The following is a 15,159-nucleotide window of genomic DNA, read 5'->3' on the forward strand; positions in this document are numbered from 1 at the left end:
AAATCTATAATCCAACGATATTTCGTTTCACTGTGTAATGAAACCCAACTTCATGCCACACATGGCAAGTGGATGTGATAGAATATAGACCATCTACATCATGTCCAATTCCACTGTCAAGACTTAGAGGTGATTGAGAGCAATGCCAGACCACAACAGGAATTTTGTCTTTGTCAAGGTCAGGATCTCATATGATCTCAAACAGTACTGAGGAAAAGGTCTTAAATTCTAATGTAAAAACACTCAGAACAGAAACAGAGTCGAAATTAGTTCAATTCACAGACAAAGCCTAGACCCAAGTACTACAGCACAACCACCATTTTACCAGAGCTGTCAGTCAGCATATGAAGGCAAAGAAGACGAAGGAAAACAAACCCTTTCTATCTGCTGATTTATGAAACCGGCTGTCAACTTGAAAATAAAAGGTGATGAATGCCCTACACAATTCGGTGCTCCTACTTGTTCTGATCTTCCTCCTCCTGCCCCCTGTAGCCTCTCGACCGCACCGTTTGCAGCAGCCAAGAAGATCAGTGGTGTACAAGAGGCTTATTTATATTGCCCATGACCTGCAGATACAACTCAGTCTTCCCCATTTACACATTGCACAGTGTGAGGGGAGATTAACAGGAACTGAGCACCTTCCCCTCACCCGAAAACGAAAGCATGGAGACCTGCTCAAGTATGGCGCTTCCACTTCAGTTTTTTTTTTTCGTTGAGAGGGTTATGAAATGCTAATGGGTTAGAATTTAGAGATAAGCTGAGGTCTGCATCACCCTAGTGAGTTCACTGAAAGGCTTAAATCGGATTAGGTGAGGAACAGCTGCCTCAGTCCAGATGTGCCCATCTACAGATGGGTGTTGAGCTGCAGGGTTTCTCATGACTGTGTGATGGAAGCCTTTAATCACAGGCTGATTGGTTGATGGATGGTGCTCTTTGAATATAACACTCTGCTGAACAGGATGGTGGCGCGTCAAGCCATCAAACCATCACCCGCACTGGAAAAACACGTTCTTGCTTTTTAGTCTGGGCATCTAACTATATGATGATTACAAAAACAGTATATTTAAACTATTTCTTTAATTGCCAAACATTTCATATGATTTCAGGAATAAAACAGTTTATGTAGAGATCTATGAATACAAGGATAACAGAGCTGAGGAGACTTTTAATGTATATTTGTCACAGTCCTAGTCACCTGGTACCACATTCCGAGCTTTCCTGTTGTCAGGATTGACTGCAGCTGGGCTCATCACCGGTGGCCAATCCTGATGGTGCATAAAAGCCAGAGATTTCCGCCCCTTTGGGAGGGACGACATTTTTGTGGACTTGGTGCACAAACTTGAGTTTCTGTGCTGTATTTTGAGTTCTGGCAATCGCCACACGCCTGTGGGCTAGTTTGAGTTCTCCCCTTTATTTCCCATTTTTGGCCACTGCGCCATTGTTTATTTGTATTTATTTATTGTTTATTAATAAAATCCCTTCCCAGCATGTCCTGCTTCTGCGCTTCTCTCCCCCGTCAGCACGCAGTCGTGACACCTGTGTCATGAATGTTCACCTAATACTCCGGTTGTGTTCAGCGGGTGTTTGCTTATATAGGTTGCTCCAAAAATAAAGGACACACAAAAATAAGACATCCTAGAGCTCAATGAATGATATATTCCTATTAAATACTTGTTTTTTTACATAGTTGAATGTACTGACAACAAAATCACACAAAAAATATAGATGGAAATCAAATTTATCAACCCATGGAGGTTTGGATTTGGAGTCACGCTAAAAAATAAAATGGAAAAACACACTACAGGCTGATCCTACTTTGATGTAATCAAAACACAGGTCAAAATGAGGCTCAGTAGTTTGTGTGTTGCCTTTATGTGCCTGTATGACCTGGGAATGTCTCCTGAGTCTCCAAAGCTACCTTTGTCTTGCAGGAACTACTGACGCACTCCAGCCATATGAGGTATATTGTGGTGGGTGGGTAATAGGGTGGTAGTAGGCTAGTTGGTAACACACTCGCCTATGAACCAGAATACCCAGGTTCAAGTCCCACTTACTACCATTGAGTGTCTGAGCAAGACAAGTTGCGCCAGGGGGACTGTCCCTGTAACTACTGATTGTAAGTCACTCTGGATAAGGGCGTCTGATAAATTATGTAAATGTAAATGTGAATTTCCATTCCCTTAAGTACTCATGCAAGAGAAAAATATATTTCCCTGATATTGTCTTGCATTTGGAGGAACCCAGAGCCATCCGCACCAGCATATGGTCTCACAAGGGATCTGAGGATCTAATCTCGGTACCTAATGGCAGTGAAGCTACCTTATATGAGACTGAAAACAGACAAATGATACATTTTTATCAATCAATAATTTATTGATATAAATTGATAAGACAACATTATATATTTAACTGAAGCCCTTACAATCAGGGGGACAGTCCCCCTGGAGCAACTCAGGATTCTTGCTCAGGGACACAATGGTGGGCAGTAAGGTTTCGATCCCAAAAATTTTAAATGATTTGATTTGAGCATTTGAAGCAATAAGACAAACTGCTCTGCCCAATGAATTGATATTATAATTTGTAATGACATTGGATAATATCCAACAGTGGTCACAAGCGTCAGATTTATGCACATACGAATGACATACGAAAAGCAGCAAACTCGTGTTAAAATCCCTCGATTTCCGCAATGAGCGTGTTGCCACACCTTCTAATGACTTGCTTTATCGACCGTAACTGAATCATTAAAGACTAAATTAAAGTCATGAAATGTAGTCAGCTGGAAAAAATAAGACTTTGCTGGACAAAGTCATCAGCTTGCTTTGCCAGAGGTTGGTTAATTTCAAACGGTCGCACAGAGAGCACTAAATATCTCAGAGGGATGAAGCACAGCGACAGGCCTATATGCGTATTTGTGTGTATCTGATTTATGGTCCACAGAAGCTAAACCGCTTCCTTCTTGATGTGGAGAGGTCCATCAACTTCACACACTTAACAGTCTATCTAAGGTCGAAGTGGAAGGGGGTCCTCTTGACTTTTTGGAAAAGCACTCCCTTTCACAGCAGCAGTGCAGGGAACCCGGAATATCAGGGATCCCACTGTGAACAAAGTGGAGTGGAAAAAATGTTTTATTTCAGAAAGAGATGCGCCAGCTACCTGCTGCTTGGCTGCTCCTGGAAATTGCATTCTGAATTGAAGTCTCATTCTCTTTCTCTCTCTCATCCCCAGTATATCAGATTTGTCAAAATGTCAGAGACACAACACCCCGACTTTCAGTCCGAAATAGACTTTAGCCAGCAAGATCCTTTCGTAAATGTCATTCCTCCGATGTATGTACCATAAATCCTCCTCTTCATGTAGCAATCATACTGCAGTTTTGTCCTCTTCCTCAGAACAAATTGCTCTTCGTTGAAGGTTTAAGCAGACAAAATCAATTATTGTTGTTGTTTGTTAAGATGATGATTTTTTTTTATGAATGATGAACTTTTCACAAAGAGATAGAGACTTCATACTTGTGTATGTGTGTGTATGTGTGTGTGTGTGTGTGTGTGTGTGTGTGTGCTCATGTGAAATAGCTCTCTCATTGAGATTCTGTTTTCGTCCTCCTCAGCACGCACTCCCACACACTGCAGCAGCGAAAGAGGGAAAGTGAGAGAGCGAGAAAGCCATTGCTCAATGCTGGTAAGAGTGCACACACACACGCACACACACGCACGTGCAAATGCCTGTCACCCAGGCAACCATTATTGTTCTCATGGGTTAGCCTTGCAACTCCGAGCGCTTAGTAACAAACACCTTTGTCATCTTAAGGCTACAGAGGGCAACACTGGCAAACGGTTTCAGTACAGCACACGATGAACAATGCTGCAAGATGAAGATGAAAGGCACAGCGCTTCAGAGAAATTGTGATAATCATGTGACAGTGGAGAAATAAACACACGCTGATGACAATTTGTATTTTTATCTCTTCTTTTTATTGCTTCGCAAAAAACATCCCGCAAGGTCCTGTGATTCCTTCATTTATATTCTGAAAACGCCCCATCTTCACTTGGGGACACAGCATCGGGGGACTGCACGACAGCTGACCAAAACATGTAACGAAGCCACCCAGAAGGCTGACATCATATCGTAATTTTACATTTTTTTTACAGCGAACACCTCTTTTCTACTTACGCTCCTGGTCAGGGCAGTTTGCTAGTCCCCAAATTGCAGCAAACAGAAAAGGCTCAAATTAAGAGTCTGGGAAAATAGGTCAGTGTATAATGGTTATAATTATCTCAGATGGGAACACAGGGTACAAACCAAAGGCTAAGCATCTTCTGTTAATCCTTGCCAGGAGACCAGATGCTTGTTATGTTGCACTACCAAGAATGATGATTTCTTCTTCTTCTTCTTTTGGTTAGTTTACCTGAAGGCCTACAAGCTTACTGTGGACACATTACCCTTAAGCAGACCTGGCAGAAGACAGATACCAGTCCTGGAGACATGAGGTGTAAGAGATTCATGCCAAAGATGCTGCCAGTATAAAGAAATCAGTAAATGTGCCACTGCTATAAGCAAAAAATTGTGTTTTTTGTATACCACTGTGCAATATAAGTGGTGTCAATTGATTAAAAAAATGGTCCAATTAATCATGTTAAAAATTGTAGTATGTCTGTGTATTTTTTGGAATACGAGACAGATTCATTTGTGGTATCAGAAAAAAGAAATGCTTAACATATTTACATTTACATTTACAGCATTTATCCGATGCCCTTATCCAGAGCGACTTACAATCAGTAGTTACAGGGACAGTCCCCCCTGCAGCATCTTAGGGTTAAGTGTCTTGCTCAGGGACACAATGGAAATAAGAGGGATTTGAACCTGGGTCTTCTGGTTCATAGGTGAGTGTGTTACCCACTAGGCTATCCACTAGGACCTTGCATATCAGTATGAGGAAGGCATTCTGAGTAGCTGTCAGGTATGGCAATGATAGAATTATGAAGTCATTGCATATGGGTGGATGCTGTGATCTGCATTTATGATTATTTAAAATTATTTCTATATCAATCATGTAATCATTAATAACACTGCCAGAAATAATTGCAATGTGAGCCAAGACAGGTGTTGACTGAATCCAGCATTGTTGTAATCTCAAGCCTTGCAATTATTAACAATGTAAGCTCGTTCACCGTGCATCATTCAATATCTCAGCAACAGCCATCATGTTCTTCAGTTGCTGTGGGCTAATATTCTGTCAAATCTTTGAAAATGTATTTGAAAGGTCATCCAGCCCTTTCTAGTATGAGGACAAAACAACAAGCACATCTGGCATATGTGGCTTTGGATTTACTTCACTCGGAAACATCTTTCCCTGGGGCTGGGAGACGTGGAAGCGATTTGGCACCCTGGATTGGGCTGGTGATTATAACCAATCACAAGGCAGACACGCAGTTTTATTGCTCCCATTATAGCTGCTGTTAAAGACAGTTGTTACAGTAATGGCTGCACTCATCATCACTCACTATGGGACGAATACAGGAATAAACAAATACAAACACCCGCCCAAGCGAGGTCAGTCCTGCGAGGTCCGGCCCACCCCGCCCGACTCTCCTGCCTCAGAGGCAAAGCCAGAGGGACACACAGATGGTCTCAAAAGAGACGGAGAGGACAAGGCAAGGAGGAGCTGGCAGTCCGTGGCTATTCAGCGTGCAGCGACGTGAGAGGTAACTCCGGTGTCTGATCAAAAATCGTGATGGTAGCCTGGCAGGTCCCAAATAAATCCTCCACCTCTCTTTCGCCGTCTGCTCTTCATACCTGACTTCCTACTCAAGGTTCCTCTCTCCCTGCCCTGTTTTCTCTCTACCCCAATCCCCACCTCATATCACACACACACACACACACACACACCGCAGTGTGTTGATCACCTCCTGTTCTCCATCTGTGCCACTAGCAGCTGGTAGTCGCCCACCCTCACCCAGGCACACACGCACGCATCCCACCGCACAAGTGAGGAGTGGGGGGACCAGAAGGAACAGATAGAAGCCTTTCTTGAAAGTAGGGGGCATTAATGTGATATGATGCACACCACTGACTTCCATTTGCAAAAGAGTGCCTGTCTTTCCTTTTTTGGAATGACACAGAGAAGGAATGCCATTGTTAGTGTGAGAAATGCCGTTACCTCACAGCAGACTTTACACTCTCCCTTCTCCGGGAATTCTTTTATCCTGAACACGATAGCTGGGGACTGAGAGCACCAGAATCCAAGGGTAACGAATTTAAGTGGGGTTGGAAAGATAATGAGATACGACATGACCTGTCTAGATCAAACTTGAGATTAAATTTGGCAAGACTGAGCCCCTCGTTAAAGTTTAAACTGCAGATAATTGGATTTGCACTGAAATTTACTTTAGGGAGCCTCTCAACCTCCAACAGAAACCTCACAAGAAAGCCTTGGGTGACCCCTGACCCGCAGTCAATCTGGAAAGCTGCAGAACTGAACAGAGCATGGGCCATTATAACGAAAGGCGCTGACCCTACAAGTACTGAATATCTCAGCACGAGCTGTACTTTTCAGGTATTTCAGGGTTGTGCTTGTAAAAACTTTACTGGCCCAGTTAGGAGCAGCAATGCCATCACTCACTCAGCAAGATGCTGACAGCTATAATCATAAACGGCTCTTCGGGGAGATAGATTTCCAGGATGGGATGAAAATGGCCCCGGAGAGCACAGCTTGAGCTGCTGGAGCAGATGCATTACGACCACACCCTTAGCTACTGATCCCAAGTCACTGGTTAGTAGTGGTTGATGACTGACTACACTGTATATAAATGTATACTACAAATCTTTTAGGATATATAATGCACATTTTTGAAATGCAAATGAAATTTTGGATTGATTGAATTATTTTCATTGAACCACACAAGTCATAATTTTACTGAAAGACCAGTGTCACTGCACTACTCTGAACATGCCTGATGTAAATACATGGGGCTATAAGCACATGAAGATGTTCCTGCCTACAGGAAAGAGCATGCGATGCGAGGTGTGTTACATGCATGTGTTGGAAACATGAAATATGACAACTGTTTCCTAGCACTGGGTAATTATTAACACCATCACAACCATGAGGAAAGGGCCAGAGAGATCAATATTCTATCCACTAAAGCACAACCGCAATACAGAGATGGCTATAATCAGATGAAAACCAGAAACACACACCAGCACACATACAGACATATACAAGGCAAACATGCATCATAGATGCAAAACTTGAACCTTGCAGAGGAATGATGATTTGAGACACTGATCTCTGGCATGTCATTATCCTTCTCCCAGCTAAATAAACCACCTCATTGGTCCATTAAACTGTTGTGTTCTGAGCCACCAGTCTTCATCTTTCTCTTGACCGTGAATATATTGAGTAGAGAGAAGAAGATTAAGATGTAGGTTACACATTATACCAATCAGCCAAAGCCACGGAGGGGTGAAGTAAACAGCACAGACTACACTGACATGGCACCTGCTGGGCACAGCAGACGAAAGAAATGTACGAAAAGAAAGAAGTGGTGGGCAGAAACGTGTTAAGATGGTGTGTGAACGTGCGTATGTACCCATGTCTGTGTGAGGGAGGGAGACAGGCACAGTGATTTACAATCAGTTCTTCATCTCTCCTTGGTTTGTCCATTTTCCTACACCCAGACTAGTCATCTTAATAAAAAAAGAACAGAAACAAAGAAAGCATTTCAAATCAAGAGGCCTGAAGTACATTACCAGTAGTTATGGAGACCAGTATTTTGTATTTTTTTGTCTCAGGAGAATTCATGCAATTTGGACCATGTAGAACAATTTGTAATGGAAGAATGGGGTAAAATCCCTCAGGAGACCTGTGCCAACCTAGTAAAGAACTTGGTGTTAGTTGTGGCTCAGAAAGGGTACACTATTGATTGCCCTTTATTATTTGAAGTCAGTGTATCAATAAAATATCCAAATGAAACATATTTTTTATCTAGCATGCAGTGGTAGCCTAGCGTTTAATGAAGCGGCCCCGTAATCAGAAGGTTGCTGATCCGCCAAGGTGCCACTGAGCAAAGCACCTACACACTCTTCCCCGGGCGCCTGTCATGGCCGCCCACTTCTCACCAAGGGTGATGGTTAAATGCAGAGGACACATTCACTGTGTCACAGTGTGCTGTGCTCCAGTGTATCACAATGACCATCACTTCACTTTCACAAACAAAGCACTGATTATGGGTCGCCATCAGTCAGGATTTGGCCCAGAAGTTCAGCATGCCAGGGCCAATTGCAGAGGTCTTGAGAAGAAATTGTCAATAAATCCTTAAAAAGTTATTAAATGTTTTTAAGTATACTTAAATACAACACAGAAACAACTGACAAAAAAGTCTAAAACACTGAAGCAACATTTTTTTCTTATACATAGATATACGGGCAACACAATATACATATAGCGCAATAAACACACATTGCAGTTGAGGGACATGATGTTAGATGAGGGTGATGGTGTGAGCTAAGAAACTAGTCGCAAAGACTACAAACATCGCCCCAAAATAAAGCCTGACAAGAGCAGCAGTTGCAGTACAAATAATACATGATTCACGGCTATTTTAAGGCACTGGTGGAGCGTCACTCACCGCATGCTGCACTTAGAACAAAATGGCCCAGCTGGGAACTGGGGCAGGGTTTATTTCCATCACTGTGGCTAAAGATAAGGCAACACTCACTGTATTTTGGGCAAAACTTCTCATTTCGAGGTTTAAAAAGGTGTTTCTAAAATTAATTTCTGCCTTCGGTTACGGACTAGCGGATTTTGACAATGGAGCTGTCAAGAATGTGAGGTCACGTTGACCTTGACTAATGACCCTGAATACAAGCAAATATTTGTGGGCAAAATCTCCATACTAATTAAAATCCCTCAAGTACTTCCTGGGATATCTGCACAGGTGACCCACAGAAGCATCTACATTTAATACACTGAAGCATCTAAACGTTCTGAAAGAAGAAGAGCATTCTATACGTTCTAGAAGACATACTAAAATTTTGACTTTGATTTAAATTTTTCAGCTACTTTTCATTATTTGGCACACTAAATGGCAGCAGAAATGAGAACATCGGGTGGCATTAGAGAATGCTGTTACTGGCCATTATTCCTGCACCACTTCTACAAAGGCACACACTTCATCAGCTGTAGCGTGAGAGACTGCAATGCTGCAATATTAAAGAGAATTCTGCATGGATGCCCCAGAGAGAAGGCAGAACGCTGGGCAGAGAGGGCGAAGAAGGCGGTGAGATGAAAGGGATGCGAGACGAAGTGAGAGGGATGACAGTGAGGGCCAGGACTGACGCCGTCAGAGCGCCGATGCTATAGGTCTGGCTTAAGTCTTCTGCCTAAATCAACTTACATCTTAAAGCCCCTCACACTGCATTCTTCCTCACTCTCCAAATCCATGTTCTCCTTGAGGATATGGATGTGAGTCATCTGAAAATCTGCCAGCAACTCCATTTGATTCATACTAATGCTATAGGCATGTTACGTGAGCAGAGCTAGGCCGGCTGTGGGGGAATTTAGGGATAAATCCTAACAACAGCATTTGCATTTGCACTTTTCATCTGCTTTCTACTAGCTACAGTTTCCTGCTAACTTGCTAATGCTTGACTTAGCTGTTTGTCAATGCGTATTCTTCCCTGTAATCTAGTCACGTACCAGAGATGGGCACTCGAGTCGCACTTAAGTCGCACAAACAGTGACTTGAGACTTTACTTAAGACTTGCTGTCAACGACTTGAGACTTGACCCGGACTTGGATGTTGTTACTTGTCAGTCCCACCTCGTAAACAATGTTCATTTCATGGAATTATTATTATTATGTAACTGAGCGGAAGGCACGCGCAAAAGAAAAACGAGTCGAACAGAGTCCGTTTAGGATTTGGGGATTTTATAGCTTTTTATAAAACCTTTATAGTGTGATCTGAGTAGTGAAATATAATAATAATAATGGTTGAAGAAAAAAAAAAAAATTAACATGAACCCTCCCGAGCTCTACTGCATAGTCTACTGCAAAAATGCAATATGTTCCAAAAAACATTAGAGCAATGCAGTCAACATGAATAACAGCAGCTTTTTTCCCAACATACAGTTATTTTATTTAAATGACTATTTTATTAGCCAAACAAGTAAGTTCATTTACATGTCCATAGTCCTCTGAAGTCCTTCTGATTGATTTTGATACTGTGCATAATATGATATAGTAGAGGACATGCTTTTCATACACCAATGCAGGATTATGTGCATAATGTTCATTTCAGTCATTTGAGATGAATAAGTGGACATGACAACCCTGTAATAAAATATACAATATAACAACTCCCAAGAGTGCAAGTCCTTACTCTATGTCCTCCATGTTGAGAAATGGCCCTTGATGTAGGAGGCAAGTAAAATCAAGGTATATGAGATGGGGTAGATTTATATATTTAAGAAAGTCGAGTACCGAGTACAAAAACAATAGCTAATGAAGTGTTATCAACCTAGTTATCGCCATAAGGTTTTGTTGCCATTTAGGAATGCGTCCAGTCCCCTTTAGGAACCAATCCTCCTTAAAAACATGTAGAATCCTGAGGTGTTATTTAACGCGCCAACATTCACGTTCAGGCGAAGAACAGCCCCTCGTAAGCAGAGATCCTGCTGGTGGTGAGGCAGGTAAACGCAGATCGCCTCAAGAAAGTGATTTCCATGTCATAATTGAATAATTCCATTTTTAGTGCTATTAAATTATCCTGCAGTTTGTTCACGCTTTGCCCCAGAGGTTTGGAGTCATCTGGTACAACATTTCCTTCCTTGGTGAAACTAAATTGCCTACATGGCTCTAACCAAAAGGGGAATGCATGAACGCGGCTGCACACATACAAAAGCAGGCACATGCAGGGAACAATAGCTTCCATCATTCTGTATTTATTCATAAATAAACCTATAAAATGCGTATTTGATTTTCAAAGTAAATAATGAAGAAAGATTGCGAGGGCTAGTTCTCCTCGGAAAAGGATGCTGAGGACTGTCAAAAGAAGAGTGAACTGATTCTTTTTTATACATTTGAGAGCATAGATGATTACAGAATAACTCATACGTTCTTACATCTTCCCACAGAGGCTCACAGGCAGACAGCGAAGCGTCTCAAGTGGATTCTGAGACAGATCATAGTTCTGACTGGTGAGCTGTCATTTCACTTTTCAGCGTCAGGTGTTGGTCCGGGTTCACAGATTTTGATTATTAAAATTTGCCACACCTCTTGTCACTCATCCAAAATGGTGTTATTTTTATTACATTTTTTTCATCCATCTGCTCTATCCCTTTTCTGTATGCACTATTTTCATTATAATTAGACAAAGCACCAGCAATAATTAAAATTCTAATATTATTATACCCCAAAAGCAGAGTTGATAATAATCAAATGTAAGTAACCTACATAATTCTAGTTATATTATTTATGTCAATCATGCAATGAATAAAAATGTAAGGTGGAATGAACACTGATGCTGATAGAGGTGACTGGGATATGGAGGTGCAGCAACACTGATAACTCTGCAAGCACGACATTCTTAAACCGTATCTCAGCAGTTTACGACTTTGTAAATGATTTTGTGCCCGTTTTCGAGCTGGGCAGAGTGGCTGGGCATTTTACAAACACACAGGTGCGCGGAGCTCGTGTTGGAAATAAACGCAGTAGCATTTTGTGGAATGTGGGAGGGCAGTGCTGTGGACACATTTTGTTCTAATAATTAATTAAAAAAAAAACATTAAAAGATACCCGACTTGCTGACTGACTGATTCCCGACTGATCTTTATTTAGATTCATTATATTCATATGCTGTATATACATTTTAATAATTGTTTATGTGCCATTCTGATTGGTTGATTACTTGAACAATAAAGTTTGTTTTTTAGGCATCAAACTAGCAACAGGGACTTAGAAATGGCCATGATCGTGCCAGATCATTTTGAAGCCTACATGAACTTGTCAACTGAGGCCATTTTAGAATGAATCGACCTCTAATTGTCAGCCAGATGAAGACATCGAGTATACTGGCGGCGCTACGGTTGGTGCGTCTGTGAGCGGTTTGTTCACGTGAAGGAGCAGTATCTGGCAGGGCCCTCCACACACAGATGCACTGGCAACGCTAAAAGACGGATCATGCTCACTGGCGTCCGGAGGCAGGAGGCACAGCGCGTGCAGCTGCACCACAACTCTATCTGCCGGCCACATCCTCGCAAAAGCAGCCACTGCAAACGGCCTCTTTCATGCCACTAAATCCTTTTAGAAATTTGATTGATTGTCACTTCCTCATTTCCGCTTCGCTGCACTTCACACGTCCGCTCGTAAGATATGGATCCTTCTTCCATCTCTTGTTCTAACTGTAGAATGTTTATTTTCGCTACTTAAGCCCCATTTATTTGTAACAAGTTTGGACTTGCAGGTGTAGAGGGGGGATTAAAACGGCGTTCGGGACACTGTCTGCGTCTCCTTGTGGACATCAACATTTAAGATAGTGCTTACCTTAGATTCTTACCACTGTCAGGCTGCTATCTGTATAAATAGTCTGGATGTGTCGCACATGAACTGCACAGAGACAGTGGACACAGTAGGCAGCCCTGACACGCCCGGACAGTTAGTGTTTAGATCTTCTGAGCAGAGAGGCACCTGGGTGACTGAATGGCGACCAAGTCGTTCATAACCGGCCCCGCCCGCAGAGTCGCGTTTCTGACCGCTTCTTCCCATTAAGCCAAACTCCCATTTACGAGGAATGCGCTCCAATAATTGGTGATTCTATTTTAAGAAATGTGAAAATAGTGTCTCCAACTATGTGGTAGCCGAGGTGGTGATGAAATGTAGAATAGACTTTCATGCTGAAGAGTTGGATGACTGAGTGGTGTCCACAAAATAATGTTGCCTTTGTTAATAATTGGAAATTCTTTGAGGAGAGGCCTGGACTAATTAGGATAGATGGCGTCCATCCCACCTGGGAGGGTGCTGCTCTCATTTCTAGTAATTTGACCTGTAGTCTTTTTACTTCAAATTGACACCCAAGAGCACAGTCACCTAGTAAGCCCACACGGTAATTTACTTTCACTTTATTGAGACTGTGTCTTTTCCCTAAAGCTAAAGCTTAAGCTTTTTTTTTTAAGTTAAGATGAATCTAAAGAACCTGTCAGCAGTGAGTCTTGGTCTGTTAAATATTCGATCTCAGAAAACCGAATTGGTTAATGAACTCAGTACAGAAAACTCTTTAGACCTTCTCTCCCTCACAGAAACTTGGCTTAAGCAAGATGCCTTCATTATTCTTAATTCCTCCTGGTTACTGTTCTAAGCAAAACGCACAAATCGATCGGTGTGGTTGTGGACTAGCAGCTATTTTATGGAAATAGAGCATTTGCTTCTTTGGAACAATCTTCCAAGGAATGTATGGGATTCAGACACAGTATCAGTATTTAAATCCAGGCTAAACAGCTAGTTAATGTCCCTGGAAATGTCTAGTTCTCTGTTCAGTTCACTAACTCACTCTTCTCTTTTCTCTATCCTTCACCGTCCACTCCACTGTGGATGGTATATCCTACCTGGGGAGTGATCACATGACATGTCCTACCTGCTTGGCCATCCTACTTGGCCCTCTGCTGACACCATCTGATAAAGTCACACTACTTGGATGCAAATTTAGTGTACACAAGTGGACTGAAATAACCTTCATATGGAGTCATTTTCTGGAGGTATTTTATTGGAATCCAGTGCTGAGGAGAGGAGGATGGGCTCCCTTTGCTGAGTCTAGGTTCCTCTCAAGGTTTTCTTCATGTTAGAGGCATTTTTTTCCTTGCCATAGTTGCCTCTGGCTTGCTCAGCTGGGGCTTTGCACACCGTTCTATTTATTAGACACTTTGTGACAATGTACATTGTAAAAAGCGCCATATAAATAAAGATCGCCTGATTTCCTATGCCCTGTCAATCATACAATTTTTTTAACAGCCAAAGGAATCATTGAGATTTACTAGAAGGAAGCATTAAATAACCAGTCATGCTTCATTCCCACGAGTGTAGCTGTATGTTTTTGGAAAGGGTTCTACGGTGCAGAGGAAATGGCGACTGTCCATGTCAATTCAATTTTCATTCAGAAAATTGATCAAATCATCATTTCTGAACATATTCTACCCCCACTTTCTCACATTTCCATTCGGAGAAAATAAGAACACAGAATACACAGGAGGGAAGAAGAGGGGAAATGGAAGTATTCTTCAACCATTTGCATTTACAATTTCTATGCAAACACATCCATTACGGTGCAGGGGCTGCCTGGAAAATGACAGGCGTGAGTCTCTGGCGTCTGCCGCTTCTGCCGCTCTCACTTTGGATGAAATGAGGGCACAGCCCACACAATTTGGAGATTTCTGCCTTCTGAACAACAGCACAGAGCAACACAGACGCAGCAACACAGCAGAGCAGCAAAGAAAAGCCAAAGCAGTGCACCACCTTACTTTATACGCTTGTCAATTACGTAATTTATTTTAAATGTGATAGAAATAGCAGTGATTCCTCAAGAATGAAAGATTAAAAGGAGTCTGGATAACCTTCATTTGAGTCAAATCAGCAAACTTGCGGTCATTTCAGTTTTCGCACTGAATGGATCCATAAATATGACTTCACTTGGAATTGGTGGGTATTCCCGACGCTGGTTAGTAAATGTTTGTGGAGCTCATGCTTAAGGCTGGGTACCTTTATGGTACAGCTAGATGTTAAGCATCTAAAGTCATGTTTCAAGTTACATTATAGAAGCTGGAAGGAAAAGGCATGCATTTAAATAAGATTTCTGACAACACCAGAGGGTTAAAAAAAAAGGGAAATTTATTTTTGTTAAAAAAAGCTATAAAAAAAGTATTACTCTGGAGCAATTGTAAAAAAAAAAAACTTTTCTGGTATTGGCCTGAATTTTTCTGAAAGAACTCCTCAGTCAGTCAGTGTTATTATGGGTTCCCATGTACATTGCCAAAACCGGCCATGCTGGCTCACTGCTGGCTCTTTTCCCGTTTCGCTGAATTTCATCACTGGTAGACTCTTCCTGTGCATGTGACCCTTGACTATCACATAAACTGTTCAGGTACACCACATTGTAGCTGCAAACAAAA

General features: G+C 41.9%; 1 protein-coding gene across 3 annotated transcripts in view; it reads right to left on the minus strand.

Moving 5' to 3' along the window:
• apba2b (amyloid beta (A4) precursor protein-binding, family A, member 2b) overlaps positions 1-15,159 on the minus strand; it is a 69,575-nt gene that overhangs the window by 30,629 nt on the left and 23,787 nt on the right. The gene's annotated exons all lie outside the window — the stretch shown is intronic.

The sequence above is a fragment of the Denticeps clupeoides genome, chromosome 16 (genome assembly GCF_900700375.1).
Source record: "Denticeps clupeoides chromosome 16, fDenClu1.1, whole genome shotgun sequence".
Classification (NCBI taxonomy): domain Eukaryota; kingdom Metazoa; phylum Chordata; class Actinopteri; order Clupeiformes; family Denticipitidae; genus Denticeps; species Denticeps clupeoides.